This window comes from Falco rusticolus, chromosome 12 (assembly GCF_015220075.1).
Source record: "Falco rusticolus isolate bFalRus1 chromosome 12, bFalRus1.pri, whole genome shotgun sequence".
Classification (NCBI taxonomy): Eukaryota; Metazoa; Chordata; class Aves; order Falconiformes; family Falconidae; genus Falco; species Falco rusticolus.
This window is the reverse complement of record NC_051198.1, coordinates 15,132,191-15,151,436: the sequence shown is the minus strand read 5'-3', so window position 1 is coordinate 15,151,436 and position 19,246 is coordinate 15,132,191. Positions and strand designations below refer to the sequence as shown.

The 19,246-nt window shown below is 38.9% G+C and overlaps 1 long non-coding RNA gene across 8 annotated transcripts in view; it reads left to right on the top strand.

Moving 5' to 3' along the window:
* The window catches only part of LOC119156193, a 70,341-nt gene that overhangs the window by 34,491 nt on the left and 16,604 nt on the right, over positions 1–19,246 (top strand). For 4 of the 8 annotated variants that reach the window (XR_005107011.1, XR_005107013.1, XR_005107012.1 and 1 more), the window contains one exon: positions 2,223–14,105. This is a non-coding gene — a long non-coding RNA (uncharacterized LOC119156193). The remainder of the gene's footprint in view (positions 1–2,222; positions 14,106–19,246) is intronic. The other 4 variants (XR_005107014.1, XR_005107015.1, XR_005107016.1 and 1 more) reach the window with 4 other exon arrangements.

Sequence of the window (19,246 nt, the reverse complement as noted above, 5' to 3'; positions counted from 1 at the left end):
ATTGTCGGAGGTCTAGAAATAATAACCTATAAGAAAAGATTGAAAGATTGTCTAGATGAGGGAACAATGAAAGGAAATATGGAAACAGCCTGCTAACATGCAGGTGGATGCTCCAAATACAAAGGGTATTATCGCTGTCCCTTGTCCATGAGATTAAGACAAGAAGTAAAGGGACTTAAAATGCAATAGAGGAGATTCAGGTAAAACACTGAAAAAAGCTTTCTAGTAGTAAAGTGTCACAGCACTCTCCAAACTATCAAGCTACAAACAAGGTCTTTTACCAGCACACTCTTCATGCCAGTCCCTCTACTGCCTTCTCCTACTCACCTCATCCAGGGCACACTCTTTCTCTTGCTTTTTCCTCTCTCCCTTGGCTGCTCCTTCTTCACTAGCTGCCCAATCCCTTACCAGAACCAGCCACAGCTGCACCTTATCTACATCGGACAAACACCCGCCCCTGAAGCCAGCCCACAGCAGTATATTATCAATGCTAATTAACCCAGCTTCATTCCTCTACAGTAAAGCTCAGGAATCACCAAAGTTGGTATAGAATCTCCACTATGAGATGTTTTTAAGAACAAGAAGGACAAACTTGCCCCAGATAATTACAGTTTATGTCACCAGAGCAAAAGCATGGGTGATATGTGTTCTCAAGATTCCTTCTATCTCTTTCTACTGTGTTTTGAAATTCAACCTTTTCTATTCTAACAGTAGGAAATTTTTTCCCTTTATTTATTTTGTTTGTCACATAATAAAATAAAAAGCAGTTTGCCTATTGAAAGATGGATTATTTGGATCATAATTAAGCTATAACTCCTTTAGGTCAAATATAGAAACAAATTGTTGATTTGGAAAAATTACTGAGTGCTACCTCAGTATTCCAACTCAGTTTTATTATGGGAATCCATCTTTTTAAAGATACCATTAAAAAGCCATATATATACCAGCCATATAGAGGACGGAGTAATAACCTAGAATAATTATTGAAATAAGATGTCATACCCAAAACACAATGCCAGAAAGTTCTCAAAATAGGGTTTACCATTCTGAAAGGATTTCTTTTCAAGTGAAGGCTTGCATCAATGTCTCTCTTTACAGATGATATTCATAAAGTATACATACAGACCTTTCCATCACTTACATCTCAGTGCATGAGAACAGGTTTGGGCTTATCTTCTATTTAAAAGAGTTTCACCAGACATATGTAGACAAGAGAATCTTTACATATCAACTCCATGGACAAAACCTGGGTGTGAGAAAGAGTTTTGAAAACATTCCCATAAACTGTTGCCTAAGTGTTTGTTGAGGGTTCTTTTTGTTTTGCTTTGTTTTTCACCTTGTATCACATTTGCTGATACTGGTCATAACCATATGAAATAGCAGTATTCAGATCCCAAATGCTCTTGATATTTTTGCCATAAATGCAAGACACGAGTTGTAAAAAAATGGAGTTAGTATTTCTTATTGGGAGACTAATCATCTTTGAACTAGGAAGTTTCAGTTTAACTCCAAAGGAACAGCCAATAATGGAGTGAAAACAATGTTACAACAATGCACTGTGTGGTCAATCATACAATATGTGATTCAACAAATGCACTGCAAACCACCCATGGGCTACAAATGGTTTATTCACATTAAATTATGAAAAGCTGCAAATTACAAACATGATGGAAAAAATTGGTTCATGAATGATGTATTAACCCAGATACTGGCAAAAATGATAAAACATAGTTGGGCAAGCACTACTTTTCATTTTCATATGGTATGAAACAGATTGTGAAGCTGGGTTGAAAATTGAGCTACGGAGCATTACAGGGATCAAATGGCATTAATATGTTTCCAGAAATGGAGGAGAAAAGGGAATGTGGAAAAACTCTTAAAAAAAAATATAACCAAACAAAAGCACATAACAGGATACCTTAACTGCAATTCAATAAAGTAATTTTGCAGCTAAGACAAAGTAATGACCACATTTCTGAGATTTGTAATACATAGCAGGAGCTGGGCCCAAGGGCAGTGCATACTTATTACTGGCAGTGTGTATGCTCTTTCAATACCCATAAAATATTATAAAGCTTGATCTGACACAGTCAGCAGACAGTCTGCACATTATGTTGTTACAATGAGTCTAATTTCAAGAACAGCTCAGAGCCAAAAGTAAATAAATAAACTATGGAAATAAATAAAATAAGGGACTACGTAGAACCACTAACCTTTCATAGAAAAAGGAGGACAAAAACCAATGTGGCTGTCAGCAAGACCAGCTGGTTTCTTGCAATATCATCTTCACCCCTGAAGATCATCCCACCTACCAGAACTCAAGGACTGAAAAATGTCAACAACAGGAAATAAACAAGGAAGGGAGAAATTAAAATGCCTGTGACCATCAGGAGCTGTGGAAAGAATAACTGACACCTGATGCTTTTCTGCAAAAGGCATCTAGGTATGGGCTAGCAACTCCTGCTAATTTTGGAAGGTGGGATCCTGAATGTTTTGCATGACAGGGAACAAGGTGCTGTTGAAAACACTTGATAGTATGCAGAGCTTCCTGAAATGTGTTCCTATAGCCATCCCCAGTCACTCAGGATCTAAGAACAAGATACTTCTCATAAAGATTAACAGGTATCTGCTCTGATCCGTATACTTCTGTAAGATGGACTCAGAATGCACTTTGGTTCTTTGTGAGCCCTCTTCCAAATGTGAAACAACAGCATGGGGTGGTGAACCTGTTTTTCAAAGGGACTGAAAGCAGTTCACACCTCTATACATTGCTAATCTTGGGTGTGTCGGTGAGTGGGATGGTCATCTGCCTCCTCACAAAAGTTACCCTCTGAAGCCTTTCACACTGTACTCTTCTGGCCATTTTAAGCTGCATCTCAAACATCCAAAATAAGAAAAAGTAAAGCCAGTATTTCACTCCTCAAATATGTGCCTTCAGATTTGGAGAAGGTGTCTGAACTTAGGGCATCAGACAACCTGACCGAGTGAACTGCAATAGGGCATCCAAAAACCACAAAGAAATAGCCAGTCTCTTTTACTATCCAGACAAAATGTAGCCATCAAAGAAAATCCTACTGTGTTAGTGTCAACTTTTCTGGAGGAACTGAAATATACAGAAATGAAGTGACTCAGAAGTCTCTGAAGTTTTAAACTACACTTGTTAGGCATCCATGAGTACCTTCTCCAAAACTTAAGGTTGAATTGGCTTCCCCAGGACTAAAAATCCTGGTGTGTTGCACCTTTTGCTGTGTTTCACACATTTAGGTGTTCTACAGGAGCTGAGCGCATTTTTCCTGCTCTAGGCAGAAAGAGAGTTTAAGCTTATTATTATTAGTTGCTCACTGGAGAGATTGAACCATTCTAAGCAAAAATACAGAATCTGCCAAAACTAAGCTGGGTTTGGAACTACCATTTAATCATAAAAGACTGCAAGCAAAATTTAAATCAGAGAAAAAAGGTTGAGAAAAAAACATATGAAAGAGATGAATGAAGAAAATACCTGGGCTGGTACTAAGTGAAGTGACAGAAAATGAATGACTGATCCAATGGAGAATTTGCTATTGACCTTAGTGACAACAAATCTTGACTTCCCTGCTGTTCAACTTAACCACTTTTTAGGGAAGTACTCAGCTGGGAAAAAATATTCAGAGGTTACAAAGAGACATTGATTTCTCTCTACTCATTCAGTCTGACTTGGGAAAGACAAATGGCAGAGGTGTTGAATGGACAAATGTAAAAGGAGCACGTAGACTGATGCATAGAGCTACAATTGCTCCCCACACCAGGATACGTATCTCAGGTTTGTTACTGGCCAAGATGAAGGATGTAAGCTGAAATTCAGAAATTGTCCATCTATCAGTCATGCAGTTTCCGGACTTCAAAAAGAAAGTCACAGCAGGCAGAAGAAAATTACCTTAGGCCTTTTCAAAGTCTAAGACAGTTTTAATGCAGGTTTCAAAGCACTCTGAAAATCCCCCGTGACCTAGCAAACATGAATAGGTGGGATGTTTATAGACAGTGACTGCTGGCTGGGGATAAGACAAGCAATTGTTCCTCACCTTACATCTTGCCCTCCAAAACCTGTCGTCTCACAGTACTAGAAAGCTCTGAGCTCCATTATGCTTAAATTGCTCTATATTACTACATCCTACTGCTGTTTGAGGTGGTTTGTTATAGTTACACTCCTGCCAGGCAGGTATAAGGAAATAAATGATACATTTTGATACAAGGCTATTTTGCTGAACTGGGTGGATTAAAGAACTGGTAATAAATTTCTTTTTTCTCTTCTAGGCCACTGGTGCAAATCCAGTCCAGTTCAACAGTGACCAGAAGTTATTGCCACCTGACAACAGAACTGAAACCATGTGAAATTGATTGGCAGTTCTTAGCCCAGCTCCTAATGGCTTGGTCATGAAATTACTACCACTTCTGACACAAATTGGCCCCAATGAAGCTGTATTAACACCAGCACCCAAGGACAAGTGGGGTGGAACACTCCCTCCGCTATTTATGTGCCAGGGAGAGTCAGGTCACATTTTTCATTTAAAAAGCTTTCTTTATTTAAAAAAAAGGACTTTTATCAAGACTGAAACTTTTTCAAGGGAAATACAAAATCCAACACAAAAATTGATCTTTTTATAGGAAGTGTCAAGCTGAAATATTTTTCATTTTTTCTTAAAATGTTGTTCTGCTTTGGAATTTCAGTTTTAAAAAAGGAACGTGTTACAATGGGTGTTTAAGATGACAGTTAGGGTGGCATTCGTTTTACCTAACTTGAGACATCTATAGTGTAGGCGTCAACCTCAGAACTAGTCACCCAAGGTTTCCTTTATAGTCAATGGAGAGAAATAGATACATTTAACGTGTGATTCATCTGACCTATTTTAAATATCTACTTTAAGATGAATAATGATCTTAAAATTACCCTCTCTCTCTGCTGACTATGGTATGAGACTACAGAGACTATCTCAAATGGAGATCCAGCAGAGACACCTACTAACGGTCAGATGAGTCTTCTCCCAGTTGTCTAATTCTTTATTACACCCTTGCTTTTCAGCTTTTTAACACTGAATACCTTAGCAAATAAGATATTTTCAGTTGAAATAAAAGGAAAGCTGTATGTTGTTTCAGAATTTTAATTTGAAGATTAAACTTTTCCAAGCCAATTAAAAATTTTAAGTGGAAAACCCTATTACCTGCGTATGAAGCTGAAGATACACTAAGGGACATTTTAGTAGGTAAGAAGGATGAAAAATCATAGGTTTTCTGAATTCTGTGTCTATCATCTCATCAAATGGCTTCCACTTACAACTACTGAAGTCAACAGAAAAGCTACAAGGCAGTTCCTAGGAATGAAGAATTCAGCTGTTTTGCTTTTCACTCAAATCTGCGATGAAGGGAAAGGGGAGGGAAGCAAGGACAGCAGAGGGGAGAGATGGGAACAAGTGGGACTGGTCATGGGAAACACGGAGTAGGTGCAGAAAGCATGAAGAGACGGATGTTGTAAAGTGTGGCTGAAAAGAATAAGAGGCATTTGTGAGAATGTCTGAAAGGAAGGCAGAGGTAAGAAAGGGCATAGAATGGGTAACAAAAGAAAAGGAGCTGTGGGTAGACATTAACATTTTACACAGAGTTAAAAAATCCAAAATGAGGACAAGTTTTTTCTCACATTTTGAGCATCATTTCCTATGTTGTCAGGCACACATCAGACAAAAGTAAAGCAGCACTGTGGATCCTGCTCCTCCCTCTATTTTCGGTGTACCCCCATTCAGGTCCAGAGCTGTTCACAGACCTCCTTCCTCTTTCTCATCTTATACTTCCACAGATCCAAACCATTTTTTTTGTAGACCTTTGGTTGCATTGGACTTTGTCCAGTTTCAGCCACACAGATGGGAATATAGCTCATTTTGTTCAGTAGAGCCAAGTATATTGATAAAAAACAAATTTACATTGATTGCCTCTGAGCCTAACACACAGACTTTCTCCTCCCCTCTCCCTAACAAAGCCGTGGAGGAGATTTTTGATTTGCCAATACTCTCACAAACAATTTAGCTTGATTTTAACTCCATTATTCAGGCTAATCTCTCTTGGATTTCCTAGAATTTGCACAGGAAATGGTTCATTTATTATAGATGCTGTGTACACTTAGCTTTTGTAATTCAAGGAATGTGTTAGGTGGTTTGTGGTGACATTTTCCTTTAATAACGTGGGCAGCACTGGAATGTCTTTCTCTAACTACCAGTTCACTTGGTGGATGCACATTGTTTAGATTGAGAGCAAGAAATTCTCAGGTGATTTGCAAGTACAGGAGAAAGTAGCTGCTGGAAAGGTTAGGATTAAAATTGAGCTGTGCCTTTACCTAGAAAGGAATCTGAGACTAATGATGAGGTTTCATGCAATTATCTTTTAACAGTCTTCACTTGTCTTCCTCTCCTTACCTCTTTCTTTCAGGTAGGAAGAAAAATGAAAATATGGGAAGCTGTGCAGTGGTTCAGAGTCAGACCAGCAACATGCAGGAGTTTTTGGTATGTCTTTAACACTGATCCACCCTACAGCTTCACGCTAATGCATATCCTCTCTGCTTGGTGGAACAGGTCTCCTAAGCGATGTCAAATTAACCACACTTCTGATTCTGCATCAAAACCAGACACTGTGACCATCACGTATATTACTATGCAAATCTACTCTAAAAAGCAGTCTCAGCCCAGAGTCCTAACATCTCATTGCTTTAGAAATGGGCTAAACTTACCATTCTTACAAGGTCAAACAGTTCAGGGAGTGGGACAAGTGAGTTCTAGACATCCCAGACAGCCTCCTACCTCCATGTTTTCCTTACTGAGCTCCAAAGAAACTGTGTAGGTATGCAATAGTTTGAGTCATTTTGCATGAAAATACAAAAAGCAAGGTAAACAGGAGATCTTGTGATACCTGTCTCCATAATTAGGCTTTAAAAACCATTAGAGTGATCCTGTCTCTCTATTAGCCACCATGGATCCTGGCCGCTTCCCAAAATAATGAGCCTCACCCTCATCCCTGGGAAACTATCACAGTTCTGACCCTGCAATCTCAGCTGACAGGAGGAGGTGGGAACAACTAAACAAACCAAAAACATCTTACAGAATTAATTAGTAGTTTGGAACACAATTGTCACCTAAGAATCAAATGAAGGATCCGTTTGTACATCATTGGGAAAAAACACTGATCACTGAACAGAAACCATTTTCTCTCCTGGGATCGGAACTGCCTAAATGGATGCCACATCGCCTCTAGTTAGTACCAATCACTTCTCCTCCAGCTGTGGTGATAAAAGTACGTGTGTGGGACTCTAAATGGCCCTGGTGAGCTATCTGATGGGTCTAGAAATTGGAACAGGATCTTATATGTGCTGCTTTTTATACAGCTAAATGTGTTTAATTCCTATAAACTCTTTTTTTTCTCTCCTCTTTCACCCATTTTCTACACACCTTTTTTTTTTCTCGAAGACGTATGGATTTTCTTGAATACAATTGTTCTCTGCAAAACATTCTATCATGAGAAACCTTTTGAAACAAGAAAATGGAAGTGTTCATTTTGTGTGAATTGCAATTTTACTTCCAGAGGTCATTCATTCATTTCCAAATCCACGCTAACCATCCAGCTAATTTCACTTTCTTTCACACATACCAAATCAAACTCTTACCCATAGCTACATAAAATTACTTCATTGTGATTATTAAAAAAAAAAAAAAAAAAAAATATCCACTTCTTTCATCTCCTATTATTTCTGGTGTTTCCCGCCCGCTCAGCCTCACCATAAACAGTAGCTGAGTGCCTTCTAAGCCAACACATGAGTGAGTTACCTTTTCTTTGTGCACACCACACCATGTCTTTGCACTGTCTTTCGGCACTCCCCAATGCAAAGTGATTGTATGAAAGCATGAGAAATCATACCTTACATCAGCTGAGGTTCTGTAACAGGGAAACTGGTGACATGCCAGCAAGAGAAGCAGCACACATCAGTGGGGAGACAACTAGAATTTGGAAGGCCTGAGTTCTGCCACTAACTATGCTGTTTTAGGTACAACATGTACTAGTTTCCACATCAGTGAATTGGAATGTTTAATATTTTACTTCCTTCTTAAAATATTTTGTGATCTTACAATTCAAACCACTGAACATAGCAAAAAAAAAAAAAAAAAAAAAAGTAATCTTACTCATAATGATAGTAATTTTGCACTACCATGAGTTTTACTGTTTTTTCTTTAACTGGTTAAAAACTACACATAGATAAAACTAGCTCAGGACATTTCAGCAATTAGGATGATCATCTGTACAGGAAATACTGGTATAGATTTAAAATAAAGATAATATCAATAGACTAAGAAGGCTAGATAATGTTGGAAATTAGGTAGTATGTTAAATTCTAAGAACCCATAAAATGAATGTTTCTGAGCTTGAAAGATGGTCGATACAGAAGTGCCCTGAAGGTCAATATTGGGACCAGTGATTTTTAATGCATTACTAAGCTAGCAAAAGAAGTCAACAGAAAGTTATTGAAAATTGATAGAAGGTTATTTCAGCTAATAGCCTTCAGAGGATTCTGGAATTCCCCTGCTGTACTTAAAGTCATTGGAGATCTAGGCAGCATGATGGCAGATTAAATTAATCTTGGATAAGCAGGAAATATTGTACATTGACACAACACAAAAATCAAAGTCTTTGATGGTACCTAAGCCCAGCAGCCAGCTGCTCTGTGGAGAAAGAAATGGAGGAGCCAGCACAAGCAGTTCAGAAGCTAGGATGAGCACAGTTAAACTTATTTAGGTTAGACATTGCATGAGGCAGATGTCTCCTGTGAACTTGAGTGCAAACAGAGTGTTTGGTGTCTTAAACCAGGGAGACAGGGTAACCAAGAACATTTTATTTTATAAGTTTTGTACAGTATAATACACAGCTCACTGAAGCATTTCAACAAAACTGGTGGTTCAGGAATGATACTTTAAAGGGCAGGGATCAGGGGCCTGGCTGGATTCAGAGGTAATGAAGATAATTTGTGCTGGAAGGGAGCTGCTTGAAATATATGTAGGGAGATTTAAAGGGAATATTTAAAGTTTTGAAGGATTCAATGAAAAATATCAACAATTGAGAGGCCAAAGAAAGAGAAATGGAGAAAAATACAAACAAGCAAACACAGAGCTTGCAGTGCAGGGAAGAACTGTGGAAATGCTACTGAAGTTAAGGAAATTAATATGGTTTGTTTTACGTAAGGACTTGACAAGTCCCTAACCAATAGCTACCTTTGTGGTTAGGTAGTAAAGGTAATTCTACACTTCACAATGCCAGCTAAACCAACCAATTTACCATTTGATGAGCACCAGTACTGAATGGACAAAAAGCAATTGGGGTACTTTCTGTGCTTTCTGATTTTATCCCTTCCCTCAAGCACTGTAAACTCTGTTCTCAAGAAGCTGGACCAATTGGCTATAAAAAATCCTAGCAAAAAACTTCCCTGCTTGCCCTTTCTGGAGCTATGGAAGTTGGACAGGTCTCCCATCTACAAATGGTCTCCTATATCCAGCCTACATATTGCTTTCTGCAGTAGAGTAGCTGCCTGTCATCCTCTGTTCCACCCTTTAGTTCCCTCCTTCTAGAGGGTTTGGTTTGCCTTCTTTGACTCCATTGGAGTGTTATTTTATTCCACAGGTTGTTCACTGAACTTAAGGACACTCACCACAGAGTTATTCTTTAACAGGAAAGGGAAGAGTGAATATGAAAATATTATGCCTTTTTGCTCTAAGAGGGCAAAAAGATTGCCCTGGTACAAAAATATGCTAAAATCTGTCCACATCAGAAATACACAGGATAAATTACCTCACTGTTCCTTTATCCTTAAGATAGCTACGGTTAAGCCATTCCTGTACTTGGCTAGGACATCTGAAAAATAAAGTCAGTACTGGGCTCCAGGATTCCTGCTCAGAAGAGTATAAACCTAGCAGAGAAACCAATAGCACAGCAGAGTTTAAGCTCTTCAGTATTTTTTTCTGAATGGAGGTAGCCTGCTGAATCACATCCTTATATCAAACATTTAACCTCTTGGCTGCCTTTATGTTATAAAATAAATGCAGATAGATGCTGGTAGGACAAGTTCCTTGAATCATCTAGGGAAAAGCTGCAATGATATTCTCTATTATGCTTCACAATAGGAGCTTCTCTTGTCTCATTTTGCTTTATTTAGTTCCTCAAATCAGAAAGACAAGGAAAAAGAAGATAAATTACTTTTTTTTTCCTCAGGTTGACTGAGCTTCAGAGAATGTCAGGTCTGGTCTCTCTCGCTTTCCTTAGGATTGGCCAGATGGCTCCTTTGAAATGAATGTGTCTAATTTTAGAACCAGAAAAGGAAAAAAAAACCAAAACCCAACACAACCTAGATAGTCTAAAGCAATGTGACTTTTTCCTGAAAGCTTTGATGTGTTAAGATTCTATGGCAACATTTTTTCCTCTTTCCATTTGCTTGACTCTCTTTCAGTCTCCCTCTTTTCCCCCACAGACATGCATGTTTGTTAACAAAATTAATGAAGCACAGAGATGTATCTCATGAAAAGAGACTGCTCTGTTTGGTGCAGCTGGAATGCTCTTAGCATGTAAAGGACTCACTTGCTTTATTGGTTTTCTGTGACTAACCTGAGAAAAAGATATGTCAAAATCACTGTAATATCATATTAAACTGGACTAATCAGGCAACATGGGGCATGAATTTCAGATTACCAAGCGGGGCTGTCCGTGGAAGTGTAAGAATGGAATACTTAATTTTTTTCCTCTTATTAGAGCTGCATGCATTTTGTTTGTTTTTTAGATTAGTTGTGTTCTTGCAATATGTATGCTAATTTATAAATACTGAAGCTTATGATGTATCCAAATTATCTGCCAATTCACACTGACTTCAGTGAATCATGCAGACACAGATAACTTTCCTAAATTCTTACTCTGTAATTTTCCAAAAAAATGGTATATTCCATTTTGAAATTAATTAAAAATTTTGTCCAACCTGAAACTGAGATACATGGACAAGCAGATAAATGGACAGACAGGTAGACAGCTAGAGATTTACAGATAGGATGAAAATAATTAGTTTATTCTCCTTGAATATGTAAGTATCTCAAGACTAAAACTAGTCACTGTAGTTTTGCTGTGTAACTCTGCTTCCTTGTGTTTAATACAGCACAAAGTGGTGTATACGAAGAAAATAATGAAGCATTTTAAAAGTAAAGAGCTGCATAATTAGAGCTAAAGAGCTGAAACTCTTGCAGACAAAGGATACAGATTTCAAGTGAGCTTGAGATAAATCTTTAACATCTTTGACCTTCTTAGCTTACTGCAAAATAGCTGGCAATGGTGCTTTGCAATTGCATGCACTGTGCTTTAGATAATTTATTGTTCAGTTTGTACAGTCCTTTGTAATAAAAAATTCAGCCTTCAAAAGGAGGTCTATTGTGTTGGATAGGTAAAAGCCTAAGAGAAAAATGGGAGGTTACACACATGACAGGAAAGTAAACCAGCTCTGCATTTGTTTGTCATGTCTGTCATCCAAAGAATAAGATCTTCACAACAAAATCTTCTAAGGTTTTCTAAATTTTTACAGTGTGAAATACTTAGCAGAGATATTAAAGCAATAAATAAAAAAAAATACTTTATAAAAAAAAATACTTCGATTGTGTCTTTTCCTCTAAACCTGGCTCATTTGGGAGCTCAAAGAAGCTCAGCAGGCGAAGAAAGGAGCTTAGGCGGTGTCTCATATTACTGAGTTGAGTTTGTGCTATTAATTGAAACAAAACTTACTGCCTAAAGTTTCTCTGTTCTATCTTCAGTACCCTGACAAATTAATTTTCCTCAGTCCTCTTCATTCAAACAAAGGTACATTACAATAGATGATAATTTTTCTCTATGTTACTTTGAAAGATAATGTACAAGAGGTCTAGCGGAGGATACAGCTGGAACTGATTGACTCTTATTGGCTCTGCCCTGACTGGTGTAAAGGGGCAGCTGAAGCCTGGGCTGAAGGCCAAATTGACCATCACTGTGTCCCTGCCTTCAAGAACATCATTACCTTGCATTCCCATGTTCTTTCTTTCCTGGAGATGGAAACAACGGTTCACACTTTTCTTTAGGTACCATAGCAAAGTTCAGCATAGCGGGTCTTTGAGGCCCTAACAATGCACATTTTAAAAAGCTGTTGACAAAGGCACACCTCAGCACCATCTATCTGCGGTGTATTTTCAATATATTCTGTTTAATGAATGACTCTTTTTGAGTAAGAAGAGAGAAGCAGCGATGCACACATTGCTGCTAGCAACTGTGACATTGGACAGGTAAGTAATAAGTAACAAGTAAAGGTCCTGCTCCCAGGACTCTGATTTCAGTGGAAAAGACAAAGCCTTTGCTTCTACTAGTTTAATTAGTGAATTCAGTAAATGCTGTCTTTGTTTGATTGTCTCTATATAATAAAGACATACATCTTGGAATAAATATTTCTACAGAAATATCATCTAGTTATGCTTCTAGAGAGCAAGCTATTTTCAATAAACTGGAGCTGTGATGAGACTTGAGAGAATTAATATGCATAATATTACAGTGAGGCCCACTTACAAGAATGGCCTGAATTATGTATTTGTAATTCAATGTCCCAAGCTTTTTAATGTACTCTTGAGGATAATTGCAGCTGCAGTACAACTGGTGTTACATACAGTGTGCATAGAATTTTTGTTTTCCATTTTTTGCCTAGTTTTCTCCATCAGAGTTTCTTTTTATTTCAGATGCTGGCTGTGACTGTCCCAGACCTCCCCAACGTACACCTATTGCAAACTGAATTTCCCCATCCCAGTGCTTACATTTAAGAGGCACAGAAAATAACCTGAAGAAAGCTTCTTGTTGGGGAATATGGTGGGAAAATATCAACGGATAGTGATTGCCAAAACACGAGATATTAAAGAACATAAAATCTAGCACAAGAGAGCCCAGGAGCTGAGCTGAGATGCAATAGTGTGAGGAATGGAGCCAGATCCATATCCGTCACTTACACAGAGAAACCAAGGCTCTGGATTCAGCCAGAGTCCTTGTAAATACCAAAACAAGAGATGAATTCCCAAGGCTTTTAGAAGTCCTCAGTTTCTATGTTTATGTTGAGGAACAGATTATCCAGGGAGCAGGGTAGCATAGTACAGCCTTCGGCACCTGGGCTGAAATGTAGCTAAGCAAATGACTGCCCTCCCCTCTGCTCTCTTCCACCTCCACAGCCTAAGCCCTGAGGAACATACGCACCAGGGTTGTCTTGAAGCCTGCAAACCCAACAGGTCCTCAGAGCTTCTGGCAATGCAGCTGCCAAAGACATCTGCAGAGCCCGTTTAGGAAGTCTGGTCCTTCTGTTCTTAGCAATATGCTATGACTGTGCTACAAGAAGGTATTCCTTTGTATTTTTCTCTTATACTGAATGCTATTCTAGCATTTTTCTACTGACAATGTATGTGGTTGAACATGGGAGAGAATAATAAAGGAAACAGCTTTGGAAGAGCAGATATTATTGACACAGCCCAGACTTTGGACAGTACACATTATTTGATGGCAGCTTTTCATCAGTTTGCCTTTCTATGAGAACAGATAGACTTGCCTGTCTCTCTCAATTAGAGACAGTGTTCTGCTCCCATTTATGCCAGTAAAATCCTCCAAAACTCAGTGAAACAACACTGGCAAAAGACCTTGGACTTAGATGATTTACTTTTATGAAGAAAAACCTGATGAAAAAGAACACAGAAAATACAGTCCTCAGGGGTAAAAATAACAGCACTGCAGTGTTACACATCAGTGACTCTTGTCTTGGAGGTTATGGAGTGGTGGCAGTCTGTGAGACATGGACATTGGAAAGTGGTCCATGAGATGATCACAGAGGAAAAATTAAAGATAAAAAACAAAGGTGCTCTCACCCACAGTCATGCAAGTGAGCAAACAAATAAAACAGGAGGAAATAAAAGGAATAAAGGAACAAAGCTTAGCCTAGGTTGTATTTATTTGTGAATGAAAAACATTGTGAAAACACTACTCTACGGAAGATGAGGTATGGATCTTCATCAGGCAGGGTAAGTGCCCGTGGAATTTTTTTTAAAGTCTAAACTGCATTTTGATTAAAGAAAGTGATAAATATTGTTATGCAACACATTGAGAAGAATCAGCAGCACCTATGTTGTGATGAAATCCATGGTGATTACAGTTCAGGACTAAGATGTATAGCAATGGCTGATGCGGAAAAAGTGTAAGGAGACACAGAAAATATGTTGATAGAGCCAAGGTCTGATCTACTTGTGGCAGGAAATTCTGCTTTAAATACCAGGGCTGTGATTTGCTGTCAACATTATTCACACTGCTTCATTGAAAGATATGGGATTACGCTGATTAACATGTAGAGGTCTTGCCTCTTACAGTGGAAGTGATGACTGTGCTTTGGTTTGCAAGAATATGAAATGCTTTCATTCAAAAATTGGAATTTTAGCCTCTTCTCCATTGTAGCACATCATTTTCAATGAAACAATTTTCCCTTTTCATAGGGAAATATTAATACTTGTTTTCCAGAAAAGGTTCTTTCTGAAGAATTTAAGATTTTAAAACAGGTAGTGAAAACAAACTTGTCAAATTATGTGAGATTTTGTGAACTACATAACTGAATACTCCTTTTTGTTTCAACATTTAAATGAATTCATTGTGAGCAGGACTGAATAAAAACAAGATTTTGTCCTGAATTTTCTTTCACAGGCATATGTTGCACTTGTCATAATTCAGGACAGCAAAAAATTTAAAACATCCTGAAATTTGCCTTGGAACAGAGAAAATAGCTATAGCAAGATGCCTCTGAGCTCAAAATTTATCCACTGTCTCCCACATCACAAGCATACTATCTCCCACTCTTACATTGCCACGTGAGGTTACTAACCATAGGGGAAATCATTATATCAGGCCCTCCCTTTCCTATCACTATATTAATCACTCCAAGTCAGCAGCTCAAGGGTTAAGAAAGAAACTTTATCAGGGACTTTGTCAAAAGAGTTTTCTGAGAACTGTTAATTTCCAGCATGCTATTTAAAGAAAACGTCTGCTCATCAAAGGATAATCTCAGAAATCTGTGGGTTTGCAAAGTAGCAGGTACCCAGCTCTCCCTTGGCTGAAAACAGCAGAGAATTACTTTCATATCTACCTCCCACATACAGGAGTTTTTGCCTGGGTTTTTCTGCTCAGTTCCTCATAACAAGGCATTTCAGGCCACACATTTGAACTTCAGTGTAAGTTTCTTTTTACATTTAAAGTGAGGGATGCTAAGCCAAGTGCTAAGGCTTCCAGTAGAACTGAGACATGGGTATGTATTGTCAAATATGATGAGGGGTTGTTCTGGAGGCTTGTGCTCACTATTTCCAGGCTCAAATGTCAGTGTTTTCCGTTAGTGCAGCCATGCCATCCCTTCAGTCATTCCTGCTGTCCTTCTTTGAACAATTCCTGGCTTTGATAAATACCCTTTCCAGCTGAAAGGACCAGAAGTGGACAGTTTTTCAAGATGTGGGAATACAAGTCATTTAAGTTTATAAGTTATTTTATAATCCAATAAATAAACAGTAGGGTAGATTAATGATGATGTGTGAGCCAACATGGATCAGCACGGTTGTGATCACCGATCTGTGGCTGACACGTCAAAACTTATTAATGTTCTCAAATGGATGTCCTTGTCTAGTTTGAGTGGCTCTTGGTGAAGCCAAAAAATGCAGACTGATTATGTCCATTACTTGCTCTGTCAGGCCTGCAGGTTACCCCTGATTATTTTTACTTTTGATATTTAGTCCAAATCTCTGCGCTCAGCAAGTACCTGGAAAAGGCGTAGTGTTTAGCATACAGACATTTAACTAGGCATGTTTTAGGCATTCAGAAGTATAAAACTGTGTTTGCACCTCATTAATCTAATCATGTTTAGTGACCTGAGTATACTTTTACTCATCTATCTATTCTGTCTGGTTTTACCCAGATGTAGACTGAGGGTATGGTTCTGCTGTTGTTAGGTCTTTGCGCTTCTGGATCACAAAATGTACAGCTAGAGGCGGTTCAGGCAGGGGCGCGCTTCCACACTTTGCATGGGCACTGCCAGATCAGCCAGACTACACAAGATAGGACCTTCTATCTGCATGTCACCTGCATCTGGCTCCTGTTTCAGACTGCAGCCCAGCTTCCCAGCTGGCTGCCTTGGAAGTCACACTGTTTCACGTGGGGTGTTTTGAACAGCTCTCCAGGAAGGAGAGATGAAGGGGAGCAGACACGACCCTGTTCCCAAGGCCAGGCAGAACCTCAGGAAACTTCCTCCTAAAAGCAGTTGTGCATCACACTTCTGTGACAATTTCCACCTCAGCCTTCTCCTTTTTATTTCTGCAAAGGGCATTCCTTGTAGCAGAAACAGCAGACACATGGACCTAAGCTTGTTCAAGCCCTGAAAAGCTGAGCAGAGATTACCTGCTTGAGGAGTGAGGTTTCTTATTCACTGTAAAGCACACCTGGCTGGAATCAGTATATATGCAAGACTGACACATGTGTCTCTCTTTCTTTCTTCGTTTTCAGTGTTGCCAGCAGTCTAGCCTTTCCATACCAGCAAGTAATGGTTGCTGGGACAGTTCCCCTCTGCCTTGCTGAGAACTAAATATTCCTGTTCACACCTTCTTAGCTGCTTGCACTGTGAGAGGAAAAATTATGAAGAATGTTAGTGGAAATTCTGATGGGGTGGTACTTTGTACTTTGCAGTCACCTGTGTCTTTGAAAAGTGTTCAGGATCAGCTCAGCTAAGGATGAGGACGGTGTGACTTTGCATTCTGTATGTCTCGGGCTTCATCTGCAATGGGCCTGTCTTTTTTGATTGAAAATTATTCCTGATCTGCAGGATGTCAGGGTGAGGTTGGCAGCCCACAGGAAAAGCACTTCATGCAATGGTTCTGTTTGCCTGCTGTATATTTTTCTCTCAGTAAGCTTGGCTAGAATCTCTGCCTCCTAAAGCAGCAACAGACTGATCCGATCACTGAATTGAGGACAGATGAATAATAACTAATAATAAGCTCTGCAACACAGTAAGGGGCCTGAAAGTGGAAACCTCTACATCAGTGGAGCTGGAATGGAAAATTTTGTTAATGAAAAATTGGTTTGGAATTTATGCTTGTCTGTGTGAGCAGCTGGGCTTGCTGGAAGCACAGGGGGATGCAGCTACTTTATTAGTTAGACCTTTTGCTCTCCCCCCCTTGTTTTAATTAAATGAAGACATTTGATAATGAAAACCTTTTAGGTACAGGCAGGAAGCTCATCCCATGCTTAGTCTTGCTGGCAGTCACTCAAGGGTTGGTTTTTGCTGCAGTCAGCAGCAACACGTGTCATGAATTCAGGCAGACTTTTGTTCTGATGACTGTATTCACAGCCACAAGAAACTGCACAGAAATCAGAGAGCATTGTAATAAATTTGCTTCTTCCTGCCCTGCTTCTGCTCTCAGAGCTTGTGAATTCATTGGAGTAAGTCAGCAAGGTATAAAATGCTCGAAGACAAAGAACTCAGAATATGCACCTATATAAACACTTGTATATATGTGTATAGGTACATGTATATACATGCATTGTAAACAAACACATGCATAATGTACAAAAAATGTGTGTATACAGAGAGGATTTCTGCTGGTGTCTACCCTCAAATACCTGTTCAACACACATGTCCTCTGCAAGTCTTGCAGTGTTGACCTGATAGAGCTCTTGTACTTCCAGTTCGTTCCAGTACAGTACATGTCATTTTTGTTTGATAGTAAATTTGAGGAAGACTTATAAGCTTGGCTGCTTTTTACTTCTACATAGTAAATTAACTGCTAGGTTTTCATTGCAGTTCTTTTGCTTTTACTGTGCTTAGTTACAGGCTTGACTCAGAATGATTGGCCCAATTGTCTCTAGAACACAGAACTGGCATGTAGTAATTGTGTTCTTTTCAGTTTTCAAGTGTTTGTATGACATCCTAGCTCTGCCAGAAAATCTAATAGGAAATAATAGGCCCAACTGAGCTCTGTGTAGCTCAACTGAATTTAAACTAAAGTACTTCAAGGAAAAAAATAGGTTTTTAATTATGATTATAACTCTGTCTTATTATTTGCTCTTCATAATATCATGGTGATTTTAAAACATAATCGATAGGCCCTTGTCTGGAATCCTACCGAGTACAACACAAGGACAAGAGAGATAGGAACTCCATTTGTACAGCAAATGTACAGCTCAGCAGAGCACGTAAATCCAAACAAAACTCAAGGTATACAATTATATTCTGTTGCCTTCTATGTCTGGGTACTTTCCCTACTCAAGTCCTGATAGATTCAATCAGCACTGTCAGCATGGTCAGTCACAATGATGTATGGATATTTCCCCCCCACCTCTGAGAACTTCTGGTTTCTATTGTAACCCAGAAGAAGCACAAATACTGTGAGAAGGATTCTACCACGATAATTGGTTCACTCAGAAACTGCCCAGAACTCTAGTCATGTTGAACATTAAGTCCATTCTTTTTCAAAAGCCACGTTTTCAGATAAGCGTTATGTACTTGGTACTCATCTGATGTAGAGCAAAGCACCTTAAGAAGAAGAAAGTGAAATGATAACGTGGCAATCATATTCTAGGCAAGTAATTGGGAGCTCCACATCAAAAATTCAATCAGCATTATTTTAGGCTAGATTTTAAAAATGTGGTGTCAGACCTCACAAATGTGGGAAGTGATAATTCTATTCTGATCCGTGTACCTATTCATATGATATTGGCATTAAACCATACTAAGTTACAAATAACCATCCATGTACATTCTGAATTTGTCCAGCCCCATCTGTGCCACTGGCATGATTCTTTACTTCTGAACCAGAGCCTGGCAGCAGGATGTACCTGGTTTTTATACAAAAACATTCCATTTTCAAACCAGGGAGAACACTTTTGTAACAGCTGGGACTATTTTTCTGTTATCAAAATTTTATATAGGTAATGAAACAGTTGAGGCAATAGGCTGCAGCAAGGCCAGAAAGGCGGGTGGCTGTCTAACTGTTGCAGTTCACAGCCAGTCTAACAGAACCATGGGCAAGTGTTTTTTGTGAAAGTGCTTCCTCAGTCATGTTCCACAAGCCAGTAGTTGCATGTGAGATAACCCTTTGTGAATTTGACTGCGTGGATGCCTGGCACATTAAGAAAAAGT